Source organism: Typopeltis vanoorti, chromosome 25, assembly GCF_054136105.1.
Source record: "Typopeltis vanoorti isolate ZY-2024b chromosome 25, IOZ_Tvanoo_1.0, whole genome shotgun sequence".
In the NCBI taxonomy this organism is placed as follows: Eukaryota; Metazoa; Arthropoda; class Arachnida; order Uropygi; family Thelyphonidae; genus Typopeltis; species Typopeltis vanoorti.
The window spans coordinates 55,502,162-55,524,700 of NC_143573.1; the positions used below are offsets into that span (position 1 = coordinate 55,502,162).

The following is a 22,539-nucleotide window of genomic DNA, read 5'->3' on the forward strand; positions in this document are numbered from 1 at the left end:
TTTTCCTATATAGGGAAGATGATTTAGATATCTGAATCATATTAAAGAGATTTCCCATACTAAATTATATCATATAAATAAATAAGGAAGCAAATTATAAAAAACGCACTACGGCATTCGGTAGAATGATATGAAAATATACATTTAATATTAGTCATTAATGCACGAATCAAATAAATCCAGTAAGCATCTCGAGTAAAAAAAAATCTCACGACAATCAAGAAAACAAACTACCAGAAGCGTAAAATTACAACATACTTGCATTCCACGTAAATCCATGTAATATTGCAGATTATACTCCAAACATATGCCTAAACTGCACAATCCACGGTAACTTAATCTAACCCGTAGAGACAAAAAGGTAGCGAAGTTCCAGCATTTGTAAGAGACCAACACCACTGCCATCTAACGATGCATATATACATATGTGTGTGTATGCATTCGGCTTTGGTATAGCTATAATGTTCCTCACATTAAACTAGGAGTAAAAAGCAGTTGAAGACAATATCATAGCTACAATTTATTTGCTTCCTACATGCGTTCGTTGGTTAATAAGTCGCCTTGGCACTTTTGCTGGATTGGCTAATCTTTCATCCCTCCCAACAGTATGGGATTAACGGATAATAATTAATGTCAAATGATTGCTAAGGATAAGAACATAAAAGATACACCTCAGTTACACACAATTTCACTATGCATAGGGATTTTAAAGATAAGATAACTATCCAACATGAAACTCAGTTCATGAACAATCATTATTATTGTTGTTAGTTTCATTTTTATTGTGGACATGAGCGACAGGTAATAAACAATATCAATATGAGTACAGCAGTGGGACTGGATGGCATATCGGGCGATTTTCTACATGAATATACAAGAGAACTGGCAGTGCCACTAATGAAATTCTTCATTCCAAGTCTCACATCTGGCAAGGTTCCAAGGAAGTGGAAGGAGGATAAGATACTTCCACATAAAGGTGGCTCCAAAACTGAAATAGCAAATTACACACTAACTAATATCTCAGGAGTACTGATAAAGTCTTCTAAAAGTTGATTACAGGTAAAATCCAGCAGTGGATCGGAATAAATTACTGCGATGTTAATTTAATGCCATAAATAAATTATTTTTTTTTTAAATTTATGTTCTGTCGTGTCTTCTATTTCTATACTACTTATGAATTAGCGATTATTGTAGATGCTCGGTCATAGGTCGTATGCGATGCGTAGTATGTATTCTCAAATCGTCTACACAACTCGGCCTCCTCCCAAAGGATTAAATCCTGAGTGCGCTCCTGGATACCAGCATGTGTAGGAGGTGGCTGACAGACACCGAAGAGTAGTATATGATGGAGTGGAATCAAGCAGAAGGATGATGATGGAATACTTCAGAGTTCTCAATAGGACCACTTCCGTAGCACAGCCGATATAGGATTACTTAGATGTTCAAAATAGTAGATGATTATGTTGTTTTAATGCCCTAGGCACAATTTTGTTATAAACCATTCATGTAAAAGTGATTCTTTTATATTAAAACGACAATATAATTATTAAATAATAACAAGTTTTTTCTTTATTTATAATTTTTTTATTTAATTTGTGTAGTTAGTATTACAACTACACAAATTAAATACAACATATTGCAACTGGCTTTAGTCGAAAGAGACCTGGATAACGGTTCATTACATCATGGAAGGGAATCGAACCCAGATCTTTCCAACCAAAGGGCTTCTTCTCTATCGAGGCTCTTGTAAAACTAATTAAAGCAGGTAAAAGTGAAAAAGGCAATCCAACAGAAATATCATCTTAAACTGATTAAATGGCCGGTCATTTACAATTCCATCCTGCAATGCGTTCCACTTACTCACCAATCCCCATCCAGCGAAGTAATGTCTCACTCTGATATACCACACACCTTGATTATTGCCAATCCACGACTCTCTTTCACTCCAACTTTCTTTTCCTATGGGACTGCATTAAGCCGTTTCCTAAGCAGTTTTCATAATCCCTCCCATCTTCCAATAGTTCCAAATGTATCTTCTAATTTGGAGTATTTCTGCACATTTTCCCATCTTCGAGGTTAGGCCTATCATTACTCTCAACAACAACTGGTAGAAACATTCATACTTTTTGTTCATATTTACTTCATTAGACATTAACTAAATGTTGCATAAATTTGACATATGAATTCATTTCGTCATCAACTATATGAAATAATGATCCCTAAGTACTCAAGAAATTCTCTTTCTTTTCGAGTACTTTTCTATACCTTTTTGTATATTTCGAAAGTTGAAATCCTCAGTTACGAAGCATAAAAAAGGGAATCCATTGAGATATTATATGTTCCTATTTGCTACAATTTTATTAGTTGAGCTTCAACTCTTGGAACAAGCGAACAAGTATCAAGAACGTAATTGCAGACGAACTCACAAACATAAACACAAGGATTGGGGTGACGATTGTTGAAAATCACTGAGACTCAGCTTTTCGACTTGTAGGCACTATATCTATCTATCTCCTACACTATTCGCTGTACATATGCATATGTGAACAAAAGTAAGCTAACACGTACGTTTGTTTTTTTCAGGGATCTAGCGTATGTATTTAAATTAACTCCCTTAATCACTCGGCAACAACTGTACAGCGTTGACGGATTTACAGGCAATATATATTATTTGTTTAAAAAAATTGTCTAATTCTTTTTATCCCTTAAAGAGAGTAAGCGAGGCCACATAGTCATAATTAACTTTTTGGCGTCTAGTCAGCAGGTAAACCCCACATTTAATGAATCGCAAAATAGCTGGTTCCCAAGATTTTCAGTGGTTTTAAGTGCTGTCTGTAGAGGAAGTTCAGTGGTACTTGGCACCATTTGGTGGTCTTGAATCCTAACACTATATATTATTGTCTGAAATATGTTGAGTATTATTGCAATAAATTGACTTTCTTGAATTGCATGGTTAAAATCCCGAGTTTCAGAAGGGAAAAAATGCAGTTCCCATCTTAAAGATCGACTAACTCGAAAACCAGTCGAAGAGAAGCTTAATAAAAAGGTTCTCCCTTGGGCCACTAAAATCGAACTTTTTATTATTATTCCTGATACCTCCAAGGAGTCTGAAGACTCATCGCGGGAGGACACCTACAACTGTCTCAACCACTACTGAACCTCTACTACGAATCATCTCCATCAACGCCATCTACTGCCCACCTCCATCACAACTAGTATTTTTTGTCTGTAAATTGCGTGTGTTCTGAAGGGCTAATTTGTCTGTATGCGGGATGAAAAACCCGAGTTTCCTGAAGAAAAAACCCTGCTACCTCCGTATGAAATCGGATAACTCACCTTCAATTGAAATCGTCCAGATAAAGATTCCTCGCGTCGCGAGGAGATTCAAACTTAGGTCTATTCCAATCGAAGGGCGCGATGTACCGTCGTTCTTCCAATTGCGCTATGGAGGCGCTTATAACTGCCTTTCTCTTTCAGTGGTCTACCATTATGGATGAAATGCCATTTCTATAGAGACAGCTACACAGTTCGTGGTCACAAGCGTATTACAGATCCACCTGCAAAAACCTCCAATTTACAACCTTACAACGATGTATAAGATAAGGACTACGTTTACTGTCTTTTAATTTTTTAATACTTTTTATATTTAAAAAATAATCCAGAAATTCACTTCTTACCTAAAGGCATTCACAAATTTCTATTCTTAGAAAGCGATGCAGCACGTTTGGATACGAGATATGCAAAGTATACTAGCACAAGCACCGACGTGTTACTTTTAATGCATGAATACGACTACAACCACGGTTAATTCAGATGCTAATACGATTTTTTATCACATGGTAATAACTATTTCGACTATTGCTTTGTTTATATTATTATTAGTAGTAGTAGTCACCTCCAGGGAGTCCAAAGACTCATCGAGGGAGGGCATATACTCTATAGCTCTGCTTTCACCACTCACAATCCACCAACTGACCGCAACTATACCACTGCCATCTACCGCCGACTACAGCCACTGGTCCACAGAAATCACAAACATCCATGCCCACGGCGGGTTTCGAACCCGCAGCCTCTTGACTGGAGAGCGGACATGCTAACCACTCGGCCTCAACCACAACAAAACGTTGTAAATAAACCTCTTTTTTATGATAATGGGTGTCAATGAGTGAAAAATGGTGTAAAGTGAGGATATCAAAGTATTGTTGAAAGCAACAGTAGAGAAAGAGGAGAGAGAAAGTTGTAAATGAAATGAATTGCAGCGTTTTGATAAGAAGGAATTGAATAGAAGAGCATTATAGCGAAAGAATCAATTCGTAAGCGGACTGGGGTAAAACAGTTGCGTTCATTTCCTAGATTTATGGAGTGAATTTTTTTTTTGGGGGGGGGGGGGGGGGGAGGTGGACGACGTATACTTAAATGAATTTGAAGTTCAGCTTTCAGGAAGTGTTGAGCGAAAGAAGTGTTTCCTCATGTGTAGAAATACGGAAACTAACGATTATATAAAATAGTGTGTGTGTGTGTGTGTGTGTGTGTGTGTGTGTGTGTGTGTGTGTGTGTGTGTGTGTGTGTGTGTGTGTGTGTGTGTGTGTGTGTGTGTGTGTGTGTGTGTGTGTGTGTGTGTGTGTGTGTGTGTGTGTGTGTGTGTGTGTGTGTGGAAAATAATTTAAAATAATGGAAAATAATTTAAAGGGTCGGAAGTAGCAGAATCAGATTGCATTCCGAGGATGAGGAAAATATAAAAATTTGAGTTGAATGAATAAATAGCAATATCAAACATGAGCTGCGAAAGAACAAATTGTTTTAATGGGAACATAAGCTGAAATGAGACACTATCAGATTCATGAACACTACAAGGTACAGGCACGAAAGATGAAATGTATGATACTGATGACTAAATAATATTATCAATTATTATCAGTCGTAGTCATAGTGGTTGTAGCAAGGTCAGCAGCAATAGTAGTAAATTTCTTGGATGTCAGACTCGTCGAGGGATGTTCTACAAAACTGTCATATATTTTATTAAACTCATTCATACTAAATGCACACATTGCTTCCACAGAAAAATCGATAAACTCGATCACGGTTCTCTGAGGGAAAAATCTAGCCTGCATCCGTTTTGAATGGCACACAAACTGAACTTCCAAGAGTATTTCTTTGTCCTGTCTCCCATCATGAATTGCCCTATATATGTATCATAGCCTGTGTAGCTCAGTAGAAGTGGCATTTGCACTATACAGCACTTGATCGCACGACGAAAGGCGTTCGAATCTAGTCGCCGACTAGAGGAACTTTTTCTAAGCCTTTTCTCGACCGGTTCCAGAGTTAGTCGATCTCTGGCACGGGCTAGCGGGTTTTTTCTCCAGGAAACTCGGGTTTTTCGTCCCGTAAACTCAAGAAAATCGGCCGTCGAACCCACACTATTTTCAGAGATTAAAAATATTGTGTTAGGGTCGGGGACCACCAAATGCTAGCACTTACTAGCCGCCTTCTTCACTGCGTGCCATTAATTAGTGAATGCCTTGGGCCAGCTATCTCTGATTGGCTACCAGTGGAGATTGAACTGCCCACTCAGTCTCCAAAAGATAGATAGGGCTAAAAAATGGCATCGCCTACTCCCTATATGTGAATAAAAAGGCGTTGGCTGATTTTTTTTTGTTTTGATGTATCATTAAGTGATGTGCAGGCTATTTTGACAGTTCAATATGATTACGTTGACATAACTACTACACTCCTATAAACAATTATCTTCGAAATTAATCTGTTACATATAAGCACTTCAATATTATCGAATAAAATATTTCGGTCTTCTAAAGTGTTTTTGATTGAACCAATCTACTTAGATCATGGTCTTCCGGTGGGTATTTTTCTGTTATCTTGTTATCAAACACCTGTTTTGTTAACCTTTCCACTCCCATTTTGTTTAAGTTATGATAGCACATTAAATTAGACTGCTCAGACTTTCTTGAATGCTAATAATGTCAAGTTCCATCCTAATATCTTCACTTTGAATATGATGATGCCATTGATGCTATCTCATTACTCCCCTATTTTTTCTCATAATCTAAGGTCTCTAATTTTTTATGAAGTGCTTCATTTCTAAGTCAACGCTCACATTGATAACTTAAAACTGGTTATAACATTGTCTTTCTTAAGACTAGTTTAGTGTTTTGGCTAATTGCTCTCCTATTTAGACTGACCATATGTACCGTTTTGAATGGGACAGTATCGTTTTTTTCATATTTCCGGACCGTCCCGTCGTTTTAATAAAAATGTAAATTTTGTCCGTTTTTAATAAAAACTATACTTTAAATAATAAATTATATTTAAATAATAAATATACTTTAATATTAGTCAATCATAAATTATTATTGATGCTAGATACTAAATTATCGAACGAAAAATACTAAATACTAAATAACCAGAAATCTAGATTATGTGCTGAGACAATGAGGGCTATGTTAGTTGTAAGACAAAATTTTGTCATGAAGTGGACAAGTTTTATGATAAGGTGTTGAAAGACCGAAATTTTGCTGCATAAGATCACTTCATCGGAGAAATATTACGTACGATCGCGGTGAAATACAGTCCCTTCTACATCTACCTAAATTTTTATATGGATTCTGTGACTGAAGAATAATGGGAAGCTCAATATGTATATGTAATAAAACTTTTTTTATCGTCTTACTTTATCATGAATACAGAATATGACATAACCCCCGTTCCGTTTTTAACTCTCACATTTTTTTTTCCATTGTAATGTCCGTTTTTGTCTCAAGGAAATAGGGTCAGCCTATTCCTATTCCATAAAAATATGTTCAACTGGCTCACAGTCGTACCAGCATGTAACACTCTGTGTTCTATTTCCACATTAATTTGTCGTCTTTTCTAAAAAGTGTACGTAAATAGCTGAAATATTTTATTGGTTTTGTATGTTATACATCGAGAAAACAGATGAAGTTTCCCAGCTGCCGATTTTCATACTTTTCATTTGTTACAGCTGTTATTCAGTTTGGTTGCAGAATTGGAAATTTGTCTCGGAGGTGTTAGGAATACATTATCTGCATAAACCAAAACAGATGTTTGATATTTAGGATTATAATAACAAGTTTAATGCGATGAATTCCATCATAATGTTATCCATAAAAATGACGATTAAGGACAGAGATAGTATTAACACTTTTCTAACACCTGATTTTACATTAAACAATTTTCCTATAATTCAACTGCTGACTTAAAACGTAAATATAGACTACGTACCACTTTGTATAATGTTCCATTTACCGCATATAATTGGTGAGTTGCGAAGGCCTTTTCGCCGGGCACCTTGTCACTTCCTTCTGCAGATCTACAAAACTTTAATGTAGATAATTGTCATATTCTCATGATTTCTCACCTGCCTGTGGTAAAGCAAAAATCAGATCTTGAAAATCTCCTTTTGTTCCTGGATTTAGTTTTTTTTTTTTTCATTTAAAGTTTGACTTTCACAATTTTTTTCGCTCTTTTTCAAATAATGTTGTATAAGTCACATCTGGAACAATTCTCTCAGAAATTCGCCAGAATCTTCTTTCCGCAAGGCGGAATTCTGAGCAAGAACTCTTTTTATGCAGCGTACCCCCTGCGAAATTTTATGCCTCCATATATAAGCGTGTTTTTTTTTGTTGTTGTTGTTGATTTATTGATTGTTGGTGCAAGGGCAGCAAAATTCATACTGTGCCAAAAAAACAAAAGTTACAGAAGTACAGAAAGTAATATTACATAATAATAAAGTGATAAATTAGACATGTAATAATATGTATTGCAAAAAGCAAATTAAAAGAAAAGTATAAAAGAAAAGTCTATGTGTATTAATGTTACACGATACATGGAAAACTTTTGAGCTTAGCTAGCACCTCTATCTTCAATCTTATTTACTTTTATCCCAATAAGCCTGGGAATCCAGCACAACCTAACATCGAAATAAGTCTTACTTTTGTAGTAGAGTTGCAAAATTATGCAAAGAACTGGTAAAGAACTCAATAAGGCTGTACAAGTTATGCAATTTTGGTAGTGTTTCTTTTATATGCACAAGTGCAAAATTAATGACATCTCAATCATATAATTACCACAATTAAGTGATTGAATTAGGTCCTGAAAGAGAGCATTACAACTAGCATAGGTGTCAAATCTTGAACAGACAGTATATAAGGGTAAGAAATCACAGTGCGATGCTCTCTGCGCATTGAGCAATTGCGGGTAGAGAAATTATGAAATACGAAACTTCTGCAAGAAAGGAAATAAGCTAGAATGTAAAAATTATAGAACAATTGCCTTGATAAGTCACCTTGGTAAAATGATCATATTGACAGAAAGATTGAGAACACAATTGGAAGCATACCTTGCAGACGAGAAAATAGGATTTAGGAAGGATAGAACTACAATTCAACAGCTTTTGCCAATGAAGTTAATAGTAGAGAAAGCTAGGAGAAAAAATAAAAACATATATACTTTCTTTGTTGATTTTCAGAAAGCATTTGACAGTATTGATAGCAAAAAAAGAAATATAAACTTCAACATCAGAATAGAAGAGATACAGCACGAATAAGTGAAGAAGAAATAGGAAGAAGGTAGAGAACAGTGTTAAAAGAGAAACCTAAAAGTGTGGAGAAAGCAAAAAACTCGAATTTAAGAGTGAAAAGAGTAATGAAGGCGATAGAAGATGCAGTTGAAGAAACCGTACCAGAAGAAGAGAAGATCAGGAAGAAATGGATTACACAAGAAACACTGAAGTTAGTACAGGAGAAAAGAATGTTAAAGATAAGAAGGGATACATCAGAACAAATAGAAGAGCAATATAGAAGAAAATGTAATGAGGTGAAAAAAGTAGTCAGAATGGATAAGATGAAATGGTTAGAAGCCCAATGCACCAATATAGAACAGTACTATGGAGAGCATAAGACAAGGGAGGTATACAAAATGATCAGAACCATTAATAGAAAGTGGCAACCAAAACAGATCACAATTAAAGATAAAAAAGGCAAAGTATTGATGAATAAAGAAAAAATTGTACAGCGGTGGACAATATACTGTAGTGAGTTCTATGAAGAATAAATAGATTCAGATAGCGTTGGGAAACTGACTGAAGAATGGAAGCAGATATTACCACCAGGTAATGAGCATGATATGGACATTTTAAGAGGAGAGGTAGAAAAAGCAATAGGACGGCTAAAACACAACAAGAGTCCTGGTAACGATAACATTACTGGAGAAATGATTAAATATGGTGGTGAAAGTATGGTTACAGAAATGCACCAACTATGTAATATGGTATAGAAAGAAGGGAACATGCCAGAGGAGTGGGTGAAATCAATATTAGTAACATCATACAAGAAAGGAAATAAGCTAGAATGTAAAAATTATAGAACAATTGCCTTGATAAGTCACATTGGTAAAGTGATTATGATCATATTGACAGAAAAGTTGAGAACACAATTGGAAGCATACCTTGCAGATGAGCAAGCAGGATTTAGGAAGGATAGAACTACAATTCAACAGAATTTGATAATGAGGTTAATAGCAGAGAAAGCTAAGAGAAAAAACAAAAAATATATACTTGTTTTGTTGATTTTCAGAAAGCATTTGACAGTATTGACCAGAATGTGAGATTAACAGTTCTGGAATCCTATGGAATTGATAAAAAACTAATAGCTATATTAAAAGATGTTTATCAAAATGCAGTTGCAGCAGTTAGAATAGGTGATGATTTGGGGAAATGGTTTAAAACCAGCAGAGGTACTAGACAGGGAGACCCCATATCACCAAGCATTTTCATCGCACATTTAGAAAGAGCAATGGATAAAATGAAAGAAGATGCCAAAGGAATATCTGGACATGGAATGAGAATTAACAATCTGAGATTTGCAGATGACATTGTTATTATTGAAGAAGACGAAAGAGAACTACAAAACACACCGAAACTGTTAAATGAGGAAGGGAAGAGATTTGGACTTGTTATGAACTTTGAAAAAACAAAGACAATGGCATTTGGTGAGAAGAACATGAAACAAAAGATACAAGTGGATGGAACTGATATAGAAAATATAGAACAGTTCACATATTTGGGAAGTAAACTGACATATGACTTGGACTGTAAAAAAGAAATAAAGATCAGGATTGCAAAGGGAAGATCAAATCTGAAGTCCATGGATAACACCTGGAAAAGTAAAGTGATCAGTCTGCAAACAAAACTAAGAGTATTGGTAACATCCATCTTCAGGGGTGTACTGCACGGATCTGAAACGTGGATAATAAATAAGGAATCAAGAAAAAAGAATTTTGGCATTTGAAAGAACATCTTACAGGAAGATTCTAAGAATAGGATGGGTACAGAAAATCATCAATGAAGAGCTTTATCAGAAGATACAACCAAAACAGAATCTAATGCAGAAGATTATAAAATGGAAGCTGCAATTATTTGGACACATCTGTAGAATGAGTGAGGACTGGAAGATAAAGGCATTTATGTTTGGTATTTTGGATGGTTTAAACAGAAGAGGTAGACCATACAGAGAATGGATAGACGACATAAAATACTGGTGTGGAATTGCGTGTACAAAAACTGCGACACTGTGCACTAGACAAAGAAAGGTGGAAGAAGAAGATAGTGAAACAGGCATCAGACATCAACGGGCAGTGAGCCCAATTCGTGATGATGATGATGATGATGATGAAACTTCTGCAGTTCACAAAGTAAGAGGGTACAGGATGGAGTTCAAACCGGACATGGAGGGGATGCTGTTAAGTTTGGTGCAAGTAATGTTATCAGCATTCATGGCAATAGCTTCCAAAATCACTTTAACACGGATATCATAGGTAAGTGTAGCAGGCCTAATGTGTGTGATGTTGAGCTTCTCATCACAGAGAAAAGACATAACTTTACTGATGAATCTCAGGAAGAGACGTTATTTTTAGGACACATTTAAGAGACTACTGTTTTGGATTAAGTGGTAGAGTATGTTTGTTCGCTTTAATATAAAGACTTTGAGTGTGCATAGCGTGAAAACCACTATTAGCCATTTGTTTACCCTGATGATGGACAGGGTCCAACCATCAGAGCGTGCTCTCCCAGCCAGAACTCTAAACCAAGGATCCACAATCAAGATTTGATCGCAAAAATGCACAAAACAGGCGGAGATAGGAAAACCGTTCCGCACCTTATTTGGTAGAAGACAGTATGCAAAGGAAATTCATTGCCTGCAAAATATGTGAACTTTCTATGAAAGCTAAGTCTCAAGACCTTGGTCCCTAATGCTACTGGATAATATTTTTCCTTTCTCAATTCAGCATCTTGGTAAAGAATTCGTTTTATGCAGAATGATATCTGTGCAGACAATTTTTCTGCTGAAAGCCTGAACCCATTATTAAGAGCCACGAAAAACTGCTTGTTGAAGTTGTCCTTCAGTTAACCTCATATTAAAGGTGACAGTAAATTGTGAAGTCATCAACGTAAAGAGCATTACTCACTGTGAAAGGAAACTGAGAACTGATTGAATTAACTCTTATAGCAAAGAGTGTCACCTCAGAGCAGAGCTCTGAGAAAAACACGTTCTTATTGATGATATGGCAGAGATAACGTTCTCCCCAATTGAACTTGTGGAATCATTGGACTGAAAGTTTTTAACAAAAAGAGGGTGAATCCTTAGCCAAACATTAGAGGTCTTTTAATATTCAATATCTCTAGGTTGTGTCACAAGCTCTTTCCAAGACGAAGAAACTAGAAAACAGGTGTTCTCGTTTCGTCTTTTATACATGTCTCTAAACGGACCAAACGGTCCATTATTCATCAGATTACCAAAGTCTCATTCTCTTTTAAAAGAAGTTTGTAGCTTTCTGAATACCAGAGAAGCCTTGCATTTGCAATTTCCCTAATATATACCAAAGACAGATAGTCAGAACGATAGGTCGATATAATTGTTTGTTTGTTTGTTTTTGATTTTCTCCAGATTTTGGGCTGGCAATAACAACTGACTTAGGCCGATCATTCGGAAACTCTTCCTCTGTAATTATTCTGTTGTATAGAAAGAGGAGATCCATGGAAGATATTTTATCATATGATAATGGATGATTTCAGGACCGACTGCGCTGTCATGAAATAATAGAAGAGCTGTTTTTAGTTCCTCCTTAAAGAGAGGAAAGATTGTACGGCTCCAGCGCATTGGTAGAACCGTTTAACCGCCGCTAATTCTCTAATTTCTCTTTCATTATTAAAAAATCAGGAGGTTATGAAGATGTTGTTGAGATTCTCCAAAAGTATCCCCCAAAATGTGTCTATAACTTTAGGATCAGGAACAGTCAATTCATTATATTCGAAGTTAGACAACTGGTGCACTCCGAATCTACCTTTAATTTTCCGGATTTTATTCCATACAATTTTTGCATTGCTTGTTTGATTAATAGATGATGTTAATTGGATCTAAAATTGTGTCTGGCTCTGAAGACCGACATAACATGATTTGGTCCGAGCACGCTTAAAGGCTCTTAGATGTGACATGGTGGTATATATATGCAAAATATATGCTCCCAAGCTACTCGCAAGCAATCTCTGACCACTTGCCATGCACTACTGACATTTATTCCTTGTAGCATCTCAAACAATGGCATTGTTCCAAGATAAGTCCACAGTCTATCATAGTTACCAACCTTATAGGTGAACATAAGTCTTTCCTTCTTGACAGAGAACTTCACAAGTTTATCATCCCATAACAAGACAGCATGGTGCCTCTCCAGTTGGAGGCTGAGTCTCTACCTTGGTTATAAATACACCCTCTGATGCTATTATCAGATCCAACACACTCATACCCTGTCCTGGTTGGATGATGGTTAGCATACCCACTTTCCAACCAACAGGTCCCAGGTTCCAATCCCAACCTGGACATAGATGTTTGTGATTGTCTTTAGTTGGAAGATGAATTTCATCACCCAGTGTGAGATCCCTGCAGTGCTGTTTTAAAGGCCTGAAGTGGTTCAAAAAGTTCCATGTATTGTCTCTAGAGCAGGGTTTCTGGACCATGTAATAATAATAATAACCTAATGCCTTTTGTTCCCTTATAGCGAGTAGGCGAGGTCTTTAAACCTTATCTAGCTTTTGGAGTCTGTGTGGGAAGTTCAAACTCCACCAGTAGTCAATCGGAGATAGCTGACCCAAATCAGCCACTAATTATATGAGACCACCGCTGAAGAAACCGGCAAACAAGTAATGTGAGATCCTGGTACCTAACCCTAACAGGATATGTTATTGTCTGAAATAACGTGGGTTCGATGTTCGATTTTCTTGAGTTTACAGACAAAACGCCAGAGTTTCTGGAGAAAAACTCTCTTGCCCATGCCAGAGATCGACTAACTCGGGAACCAGTTGAAGACAGCCTTAGATTGAGTTCCTCCAGCTGGTGAATAGACTTGAACTATAAGTCTCTCTTCATGAAGTCCTGCGCAGAAGATGCAAGTGCCATTTCAATTGAGCTACACAGACTTCTAAGTAAAAATAAAATTACAAAAATTATATAAAATTGATAAAAATGGGAAAAAATATCCTTAGCTTACCCACAGTACTAATATACGATGGTGTAGTCCTTGTCCCTTATTATTATTATTATTATTATTATTATTATTATTATTATTATTATTATTATTATTATTATTATTATTATTATTATTTTAACGGTGTCTCCATGGAGTCAAAAGACTCATCGCGGGAGAACCCGACATTGACACACTAACCATTATTTACACAATACCTGTCATACCTCTCCTTAAATTCATTCACAGTTGAAGCATTCACAACCAGTTCTGGCAAAGCATTCCACCCATTCACAACCCTCCAAGTAAAAAATCTAGTCCTAACACCCTTGTTAACCACATTCTTACACAATCTCCAGGGATGGCCCCTCGTTCTCTCACGCGCTGCATTGGTCTTAAGAATATCATCAGTATGAATCCTGTAAAATCTTTAACAATTTAAATACCTCTATCATATCTCCTCTCCTACGTCTATCAGCTAGTTTTTGGAGCCCACAGATCATCAATCTATCCTCATAGGGAACATCCCACAGACCTGCAACAATCTTTGTAACCCGCCTCTGAATCCTCTCTACCACTTCTGCATCACCAAGAAATCCTGGCGACCAGATCTGCGCACAATAGTCCAAATGCGGCCTTATTAATGCCTTATAGAGTGGAATAATAACTTCCCTATCCCTGCTTGTTAGTGTGTTCCTCAACAACCATGTAATTTGATGTGATGTTTTGGCAATCTTAGCAATATGCCCTTTAAACTTAAGTTCTCTGTCCACAATAACTCCCAAGTTTCTTGTCTCATCAACTTCCTGCAGTTCAGTTCCGTTAATATAGTAAACAGCATGCGATGTCATCCTCCCGAAGTGCATCACCTTACACTTAGCCACGTTGAACTGACAGTCATTTACCTCAGTCCATAGCGTCAGCCTATTTAAGTCATCCTGTAAAATATCCACATCATTTGAATTGATTATCGCTCTTCCCAATTTTGCATCATCAGCAAACAAGTGGATATTTCCATTCAAGGTATTTCCAATATCATTGATGTACAAATTAAACAATAGAGGACCAAGAACTGAGCCCTGAGGTACATCACTAGTCACTTGCCTTTTCCTGGACTCAGCTCCTCCGTAAACCACTCTTTGATATCTGTCCGCAGCCATCCTTTAATCCAAATCACCATCTTCAGATCCAAACCCATTTGCTCTAATTTATGTAACAGAGTTCCATGTGGAATCCTGTCAAAAGCCTTTGCAAAGTCAAGCAGTATCACTGAGTAAGGATTTCCTTTATCCAACTCCACTGTTACTTTATTATAGAACGTAAGCAAATTAATTAGGCAAGACCTACCTTTCACAAAACCATGTTGCCCCTTATAAAGTATCATATTGCTGTCCACCCAGTCCTGAATTCTAATTTTAACTAATTTCTCCAAAATCTTAACCACCACTCCAGATATATTGATTGGTCTATAATTTGCAATATCAGTCTTAAAGCCTCCCTTGTGCAATGGAACTATTTTCCTCTCTTTCCACTCTATTGGCACTTCACCAGAACTGAGGCTTAAATTAAACATCCTGGTTAGAGGAGTTGCTAATTCTCTTGCACATTCTCGTAACACATGGGCCGATATGCCATCTAACCCAATGGCAGTGTTAGCATTAAGGTTCTTTAATATATTAAGCACCTCAATTTCATCTATCTCTATACTCTCATCAGTCAATGTCACATCTGACACTGCACTATCACTACGAAGATGGTACACTTTTGCGAAATGATCACTAAGCAACTCAACTATTTGATTAGCTTCAGTAATTTCCTTACCATCAACACTTTTTAAAGTAATCTTTCCATGGATATTCTTCCTTTTACTAGCCACATAGCGAAAGAACTCTTTACGGTTTCTTTTGGATTCATCAGCTAGCTTCCTCTCATAATTAGCTTTGGCTTTCCTTACCATACAGGTTACTCTCTTTGCCTGTACCTTATATTGCTCATTGGAACGCTCATCACCTTTTTCTTTATATGTCTTCCACAACCTTTTCTTTATCTGCAACTCTTGTTTAATAGTATTAGTCATCCATTTTACTCCTACTTGATTTCTCCTTCTGACTCTGGGAATACAGTCTGATACAGCTTTCTTCAAATACTCCTTGAGAATCTCCCACGCACCATCAACATCTCTCCCCTTGAATTTCTCATGCCATAATACAGCTGAAAGCTGACTTCTCAGCTTGCCATAATCACCAGCCTTGTAATTCCACATATATCCATTCTTAATAGAATATTCAGTACGTCTTTCAATCTCCCAGGTCAAGACCACATGATCGCTTTCCCCAAGTGGAGACATTGTAACTAAATTACTTATTGATATGTTCTCCGATGTTATGACCAGATCTAACACTCTAGAATCTCTTGTCCCTTCCATCACATGCTGTCTCAGGTAATTATCTCTTAACAATTGTATAAACTCCATTTCCTTTGTTCCTTGTGACCATTCCTTCCCCCAATCTATGTCCCCAAAGTTAAAATCCCCCATAATAATTACTTGACCTTTACTCATCGTGCTAATTTGCCAATACATGCTATTTACATTCTCCCTTATTCCCCTTGGATTATAGCAACAACCAATTACATATTTCGCCTTGTTAATCTCTATCTCACACCAAATAACCTCTAATGAACTGCCCTCTACATACCTGTCACAGTGAGGTACTTCTATCTTTTTTGTCTTTAATGTTTCGTCTATCATTAATAAAACCCCTCCCCCCATTCTGTGATCTCTGTCCTGCCTGAAAATACTGTATCCCTTACATTCAATCCCAATAACTATATCATTCTTGGTTAACCAAATTTCGCTAATTCCTATAATTTTTGGCCATGTTGTACTAAGTAATGAGAAAAATTCTTCACACTTATTCCTAATACTTCGAGCATTGGTATACAATAAACTGCAATACACCCTTCCTCCCATAATATCCCTGTGTGCGAATTACCCCACTCTGTCTACTGTTAATATTCTGCGAACAATTAATCCCAGTTTCACAACGATTAATGACCTTAGTACTATTTACAGCTAACTCTATCACCTGCCTCCCTAGCAAATCCCATTTCCCTGTTTATGACCCTTTACTCTGTCCTTTATCAATAAATGTTCTAAATGCCAAGCTCCTAATCCATTTAAGTGCAAACCATCTCTCTTAAATTACTCCTTCTTTTTATCAAACTCATCCCAGACATTCATAAAATGAATATTCTGTTTCATTTCTTTGCAAAACCTTTTACACAATCTGGACACCATTCCATTTACTATAATTGCTCTTCTGTTCATTTCATCACAATCAAATCCTGGTAGCACACTCATGATCTTTCCACTCTCACTCTTTGCATTCATTGCAATCATTAAATTCTTCAAATCCCGTCTTACAGAAAATCTTTCGCTACGTAGATCATTCCTATAAATGCAATAATCTCACTCACTCTATCTTTCTGCAATTTCACAGCCCTAGTTATATCCTTAATCTTTGACCCTGGATAACACGCTTTAATTACTCTACCATCCTTCACACCCTTAATTATAGAATTCCCATACAGCACAACATCTTTTTTGCTTCTTCTTAACTTGACATCGTTTACGCCCACTGATGCTTGTTTTTGTTCCTGAACCTCTCTCACATTCTTTAGTATATCACTCAGCAATATGTGTGTATCTATTTCTGCACTATTTATTCCATGCACATATTCACTTCTGTCATTCTCATACTTTGTCATTCTTAATCCCCCCATACTTCCTATTCCATAAAAAATATTAGAACATATTGGAATTCTAAAAGATAGATTATACAATTTGGTCTGATCAAAATTATAAAATATATTACAGTCATTTAAAAATGTCCGTTCATTTGTTTCAGGAGAACTTGCACAACACAGTCTACTCCATATGCTTCTATCCGATACATTGGGATATGGCTGTATAAAACATGTATGTTCCCTATGTGACTGATGGTAGCTAACTGCGAAGTCTTGATGATCACTTAAACTTGGGATATTAGTCAAACCAGATGTATCATCATATATTACATTAAAACTTCTGCGATCATAAGAGTCACTTAATACAGGTAAAACATTTGATATATTAGAAGATGTGGAATGGACTGCACAGTCTTTCGTTTCTACTTTGACATCAGATTCAAGAGGGGATACTATAGAAACACAAGATGTTAAGTAATCTGGATTGACATCACCAGCAACCACAGAAGAAATGGCTGACTCAGATGACATAGCCAAGTTTGTGACTGGCAGGTGAGAATCAACCGTAGCATCAGAAACCGACAACACACTGCCATGCACACATTCACCTGAATTGATGAAAGGACCATCATCACCGCTAAAAACCGTGATTTCAGCATCAGAAACCGACAACACACTGTTATGCACACATTCACCTGAATTGATGAAAGGACTGTTGTCATCACTACCCAAGGTTGTGACTGTTAGGTGAGAATCAACTGTAGCATCAGACACTGAACAAGACAATACACCCGTATGCACACTTTCCCCTGACAGTTGACCGTCAGCAACCAAGTGAACAATGATCGGTTTCCCTGCTTCGTGACGATCATAATCTAAAGCGCTCTGCTGTATGCCTTCCACAGAATCATCGTACTTATTAGCAACTTCCAAAAAATCTTTCATTTTTAGGAACTCTGCAGATTTTAACAATGATGGAAGCATATCCCATGAAATATTAATTTCACCATGGTACATATATTGGATCATCAACCTTAAGTCGTTGAACTTCATGTCATTTAATGTCACAACAGGATGACTACTTGGGTTCTCTAAAAATAAGCTGTATAGAAGAGTGCTGCTTGCAGATAGTACTATTTTGTGAGCCTTAAGGGTCATTCCTTCACACAATAATGTTACTGACATGTTGTTTCATGTAATTGCACATTAGCAACTGTATAAATCCCAGTTCATCTTGCCAAGCCCCCTTTCCTCTCTTTCTCTATTCGATTTCTTAATAGTTAAAGTCAACCATAATAATTGTTTGGTCTACAGGCATTGTGTTAATCTGCCCATACATGGCATCCACATCTCCCTGTGGACCCACTGGTATATTAGCAGCACCCATGTATTTTTTCCTATTGTCCACTATCTCACACCAGACAGCCTCAAATGAATCATCTTCCTCAGACCTAAAATCCTCTTTAACTTCTAATTTTGTTGGTTGTTATTCTTCAGCTATCATCAGCAATACCTATCATCTGTCCTGCTCGTTATATTCTCCCTGAACGTACAGTATCCTTCACATTCTATCAATGAAACTACGTCATTTTCAGTGAACCATGTCTTATTTTATTTGCTTATAATTTTTGTCTAAGTTGAGCTTACCAATGCCAAAAAAAAACTCCTCATGCTTATTCGTGATACTTTTTGCATTTGTGTCCATGTATTTAACATCCCTTTGTACTCACAGTTAGCCTTGTGTAATATCAGTACCAACCAATTCAAATTGGAGATCTAAAATCCCATTCGGCATTGTTGCATAATCATTAGTGTACTCATTCTCTGAATGAAAGGATCTACATATGCTAATTTATCACATGAGTGGCCAGACACATACTTGATTTCATCCTCTTTAATATCTGTTTCCCTGGTTTTGCACAACATTCGGCAGTAGATGGCACAGATGTTGTTGATAGGTAGTAGAGTTCGGTGTAGTGGTGGAGATGGAGAGTTGTACAGTAGGTGTCCTCCCGCGATGAGTCTTCGGACTCCTTGGAGATGTCACAAATAATAATAATAATATCTCTTATCATCGAATCCCTATACAATAATATCTCTTTTCTCCCAGTTTCTCGCACTCTTATGATTTCCCAATCACTTTTTCTTTCATTCTCTGTCCTTCTATACCACTCGCCAATCGTTTCTCCAGTCGCTCGAGCTCACGTTTTGTCACGTGAAGGAGTACGCGTAAGCTTGCAATTTCTTTCCTCACAGCATCTCATCATCCAAATTATTACTTTCAACTACTTCCTTCAGACTCTCAATCGAATTCTTCTGCCACATTCTCTACAACACTTTGACAATTCAGTCTTAAATCCTTATTAGTCACTTCATTCTTTTGTTGCTGGCCTTTCTTCTACTCCTTTATGAAACATTTCCGACAAATATTTTCACTATTCTCGCCCTCATATTACAACCCATTCACTATCGACAACAACCAATTCATGAAACACATACATACTATATTTCAATAGATCCCTTACGTTGATATCAGTCAACATTGATATCTTGGTAGCCATTTTTCTCTTACGTATCAATGCCATAACGAAAAACGATTCTGAAAAGTATATCACTTAATAATATTGACTAAACAACATGACTTAACTATACAGTAAAAAAAAAAACAAAAAACAAATATACCATTTTTAAGATAATAGTAAGCGATGTCTTTATGGTTATGATTTCCGATAGTGCTCATAAATATATAAATGTGCAAACTATGAGATCCATAAATCAATCATTATCAATTATATCGATGATACCATCGATGTCAGTGGTTTTCCATTTAGGAAACTCAAGTTTTTACATTCCATGAAACAGGCGAACCAGCCAGAAATACAGACTCAATTTACAGACATAATGCCCGCCAAATAACCTTAATTTAGCAACAAATTCAAAACCACCATCGCCAACTTTCTGTTGTAATATTTCAATTCAAACAAAATAAGCATGCTAATTTTTATCGATTTCAATTTAGTATTGTAAGATGTTTCCTTAGCTTCATGGCAGCTACCAGGATGCCTAATACTTAAAGTTTTGACTCGCGTTATTGCTCAGATTTATTTTTTTTTCAGGACTCTTTTCCTCACAGAAGTTTGTTGATTTATTCATTCTCTTTTTACCTATAAAAAAAACCGTGCTAACACTTTTTATCTGCTTGATAAGGAGTAGGCCAGACTGTTTTATCTCTATCTAGCTTTTTTGGAGACTAAGTAGGCAGTTCAATCTCCAATGGTGATCAACCATAGATATCCGGCCCAAGACCTACTAATTATACACTTATACACATCATTCGTGAAGCCTGGCGGCTGTCAAGTGCCACCATCTAATGGTCCCTAATCCTAACACTATATTTACTGTCTGAAAATAGTGCGAGTTCTATTGAAAGTTTTCTTCTATTAGATAAAAATGGGCTTATAGTCCTTGAACATACTAATAGGATTAAGAACACAGGACAAAGCAGTACTCCTGTATTCTCGTCACCTTTACCTCTACAATCATCAAGAGGAGGCAAGTAAACTACCACAACGATAAGGTTAGAGGCCAGCTTCATACCTATTTTTTGAAGTTAAAATGACTGGAGATCCATACTTTCTATTGAAATGAAATGGTGTTCGTGGATTATTAAAAACAAAAACATATTCTAATTCCTCTAATTTTTCAAAGGAAATAGAGTGAACTCTTTTACTCTTAACTTCTTTTTCTTATGGCTCTACAGACAAAATAGAGCCTTAGCCTCCTGGATTTATTGTCTCCAACAATTTCCTCTTATTCCCTATAAGAGAATAGAAAACGTTAGTTTTTTTTTTTTTTTTTTTGAATATAATGTTGCCACCTTGAGTAATGGTGTTTACCCATCTTGTTCTGTGTTTCCTTTTTCGTCTTTTACCAAATCTCTTATTATTTATTGTCTTCTTATGAATGTTGTCATTTTCCATACAAAGAACAAGTCCTGCCATTGCAACTTTTTGAGCTTCATTTTAATATTGTGGATTCTTTATAATGTTGATGTAACTCATAGTTGTATCTGATCATTCAGAGAGCATTATTATTCACTGAACCAAATATTGTTCTAAAGATTTTCCTTACAAAATAGCTGAAATCAAATTCTCCACACTTGTAATAAATATCCAGGTGTCACATCCCTAGATAACAACTGGAAGAAGTTTCAATGTATATATTTTTTACTGTAGCCTTCAAATGAATATCTTTGAACTGAGTACTTATGAGAGAATAGAATGCCCTAATTACCTCTCTTTATTCTATTCTGCGCTTCCACTATGTTGTTATTTGGTTTGTTATTGTGATCTTTACTCTTAAATATTTAAATTGTTCCGCATTTTCTATTTTGAAATTACTAATTTTCACATTTGTATCAGTTAAATGACTCTACAAAGTATTAATCATTATTTTGTAATGATTACTAATTATTAATAGGGCTAAATTAGTAATGATTAATAGGGCTAAAAGTTAAGTCTTTGTTGATTAACTTTTAGCCCTATATCTTGTTTTGATTTTTTAGTTCCAAATATGTTTCTTTGGCTTTCTGTTTGGTTCTTGACATGATGTCAATATCATTTGTGCATGCTGCAGTCTTCATTGATTTGTTTATTAGAGTAATATATATTGGCAACGATTGGATAATGTATTTATTGCAATGCTAAGTTTAAAATATTGGAACTAGGCCATCACCTTGTTTTAATCCTTGCGTCATTCGAAAGGAATTGTTAAACCATTTGGTATTTAACCTGTGCTTATTTTGGACACGTTGAAAGAATGGAAGGTGGACTTCTCAGAACGGTAATAGGAGGTAAACTTCCTAGGAAAAGGGGAGGGAATTCCACGTCAATCAGATAGGTGGATGGTGTGTCTGAAGCGACTGATCTTCAGAAAGTTGGCGCCTGCAGAAAAGCATACAATAGGACTACGTGAGGAGTCGTGATGTGGCACATCACCGAGCATCAGTGACCATACTGCATCTGCGGATGCCCAGTGAACATATGTGATAAGAAGTTCTGAATTTTCCATTGTTAATCTTGTAAGTCCTCCTAGTTTATTTGGTTTTTCAAAGTGTATAATAATCTCGTGTAACTTTCCTGTATTAATGCTGTTTTTTGGTTGTTGGAAATCAGCAAAAATCTGATGGATATTTATATCGAAGTCCCAAAATTTTTCTAATAATTGTTTAACGATTAGATA

At 36.3% G+C, this 22,539-nt stretch overlaps 2 protein-coding genes across 4 annotated transcripts in view; one reads left to right on the forward strand and one right to left on the reverse strand.

Moving 5' to 3' along the window:
• LOC150092757 (uncharacterized) overlaps positions 1 to 394 on the reverse strand; it is a 480,655-nt gene extending 480,261 nt beyond the window's left edge. For 2 of the 3 annotated variants that reach the window (XM_090414391.1, XM_090414389.1), the window contains exon 1: positions 259 to 393. The gene's annotated coding sequence lies outside the window, so the exon portion shown is untranslated. Of the gene's footprint in view, positions 1 to 258 lie in introns of all 3 variants that reach the window. The other variant, XM_090414390.1, reaches the window with a different exon arrangement.
• Positions 1 to 22,539, forward strand: part of LOC150092758 (low-density lipoprotein receptor-related protein 2-like) — a 599,453-nt gene that overhangs the window by 2,486 nt on the left and 574,428 nt on the right. The window lies entirely within an intron of this gene.